Raw genomic sequence first — 3,101 nt, forward strand, 5'->3', positions numbered from 1 at the left:
GCAGGCGGGCGGCCCGAGCCCACCACCAGCCGCCTCCCATGGTTCGCACTACGACCGCCGCGCAGCGCTCCGCCTCACAAGCCGCCCGTAGGCTGAAATACACGTCAATCACACGTAGACGTTCATCCATTCGTTGTTGGCACGTCACTGAGGCCCAGTGCGCACCGTCCATTGGTCAGAATGGCAGCAATTCCCTCCTCTCTCATCTGTGCCGGTACTAGGCGTCCCACCCTGCTTCAGCTGCTGGACTAGGAATCCCAGCGATCACTGTGCCCGGGGAAGGCGGGTCTTCAGAAGCTGGAGGCGCGATGTCTGCCGGGACTTGTAGTTTTTGTTAATAATTTTAATTCCAGTAGCCAAAATCCCAAAACTCTTAATATAGAACTTTTGAAAAATCTCGAAGAGCCCAGAGGAGAAAGTGAAATTCACCATAAATCCCACCAATGAGCCGTTACCGCTATATTTTGATATAGTCCTGTCCTGTCTTTTTTCTATACAGATGTAAAATAAGAAGCCCTTCGATAAATAAATTTTTCTTCACATAACAATAAATCAGTGGATGGATTATTTTTCCACAGCGTAATTTTAAAAGACATTTATTTTGAATTTTGAATATGGGACAAGATGCAAAAGTTACAAAAACGTCTGATGAAAAGTAATTAGCCCCTGGCCAGGTAGCTCAGTTGGTTAGAGTGTCCTCCCCATACATTAAAGTTGAGGGTTTGATCCGGGCCAGGGGTTATAGAGGAGTCAACCACTAAACGTGTAAGTAAGTGGAACAACAAATCGATGTTTCTCTCTCTTACGTCAATAATTTTTTTTAAAAAAAGTAATTCCCAGCCTGTGCCCCACCGTGTCCCAAAAATCAAGTTTAATGGTTCATACTGATGCATTATAAGTGATCCCAGGGCCGAGGCTGTTTCCAAACTTCCCTGCTATAAGCCATTGTAGTTTCCTTGTAGGTGTAAGCCTATGCCTGAGTCAGGAGGAACCGGTTCTCACTGTCAAACTTCAGCCTCCAGCTTCTGCCTCTGGGTCCACACATGTCTTTATATATCCCCTGTTGACCTTAAAAATAAAACGGTCGTTTTTGTTTTGTTTTGTTTTACCCGCAAAAATGGGTTTATCCTGGAATAGCAAAGAATTGCAATTTGCAAGCTATACAAAAAGCATAAGCAAGTCCAACAAAGGAGAGAAATGTTATTTAAGAGAAAAAGGAAGAGGTTGGGAAATCCATTGCAGAAAAAGGAGAGTTCAGGGAGATGACGGTTTCTCATTGGCTGAGCTGATGGGGTAGTTAATTTCTCCTAGTAGAAATTAACTTGATGTTTCTGTCTCTCTCTCTTCCTCTGTTGCAACGTACATCTTTTCCTATTGGGGCTTATAACTGACTAGAGGTTCAGCGCAGGAAATCCTGCACAGGTAGGATCCCTAGGTTTGGCTTGCGATCAGGGCCGCACGTCCTCCGCCACCCACCCCCGGTTCCCAGTTCCCCATCGGGCAATCAGGGCCTGTGGGCTGGAGGCAGCTCCTGCATTGAGCATCTGCCCCCTGGTGGTCAGTGCATGTCATAGCCAACAGGTTGTTCCGGTTGATTTGCATATTATGCTTTTATATATATAGATGATTCTTTCCTGTTGACTTTTTTTCCTTGCTTGGTCCTGTCTGTAATTGACCATTCTTCCTGTAATTGACATTAAGTGCTACTGTGTGAGAGCTCCCGCTTCTGGCCTCCCAACTTAATTTTACTTAGGTTTTCCTTTACTAATTTTCATAGTCCTTACTACACTGTCATAATGATCACTATACTTACCAGTCTCTGCCATCAGTCTATCAGCTTCCGATGGACATAGTTCTTTTTAAAAAATATATATTTTTAATGATTTCAAAGAGAGGAAGGGAGAGGGAGAGAGAGATATATAGAAACATCAATGATGAGAGAGAATCATTGATCAGTTGCCTTCTGCACGCCCCCTCTGGGGATCGAGCCTATAACCCAGGCATGTGCCCTTGACCGGAATCACAACCTGGGCATGTGCCCTGACCAGGAATTGAACTGCAACCTCCTGGTTCATAGGTCGACGCTCAACCACTGAGCCACACCTGCTGAGCTGGACTTAGTTTTTGATTGACCATCTTTATGTCTCCCAACTCAATAGGTAGGGGACCTGGACATTCACTAATGGTTTGTGTTTTTGTGTGTGCCAGGAATTGTGCTGGGCACACTATGTGCATAATGTCATTTAATCCTCATTGTAACTCTAGGAGTTAAGGGGATAGAATATTCTCTCTGTTACAGAGGAAAACGAGGTTCCGAGAAGTGAGGTAATAAAAGTTAATGTTTACTGAGCACAAGTGTCGGACTCTGTGCTTTCGCTTTACATGGTACTCTCATTAAATCCTCGGACTAACGCTAAGTGATATGCACTATTCTTACCCCCATTTTACAGAGGAGGAAGACAAAGGGTAGACCCATTGCCTTAAATCACACTGCTAATTAGATAAGCCCAATGCCGCCTTACTAGCCACCATGCCGTGCAGCTTAAACTCATGCATTCCTTTTTTTAAAAAAAATATAGATGAATCTTTTTTTAAATTTTATTTTATATTCTTCTTGATTTCAGAGAGGAAGGGAGAGGGAGAGAGAGAGAGAAACATCAATAATGAGAGAGAATCATTGATCGGCTGCCTCTTGCATGCCCCCTACTGGGGATCGAGCCCACAACCCAGGAATGTACCCTTGACCGGACTCGAACCCAAAACCCTTCTATTCACTGAGCCAAACCAGCTAGGGCTCATTCATTCTTTCATTCAACAAACATTTACTGAGTACTTGCTTCCTATCTGCATTATGCTACACATTAGGTATGAATCAGTAAACAAAACAGACAACGTTCTCCTCCCTAAAGCTCCTCAATGTAATAAAGAGCATTTACAAAAAAGTCTACAGCAAGTATCATTCTTAGTGATGAAGTATTGACTGCTTTTCCCTTAAGACTGGAAACAAAGCAAGGATTTCTACTCTCATAATTTCTTTTTTTTTAAATATATTTTATTGATTTTTTACAGAGAGGAAGGGAGAGGGATAGAGAGTTAGAAAC

This window comes from Myotis brandtii, unplaced genomic scaffold, assembly GCF_000412655.1.
Source record: "Myotis brandtii unplaced genomic scaffold, ASM41265v1 scaffold114, whole genome shotgun sequence".
Lineage (NCBI taxonomy): Eukaryota > Metazoa > Chordata > Mammalia > Chiroptera > Vespertilionidae > Myotis > Myotis brandtii.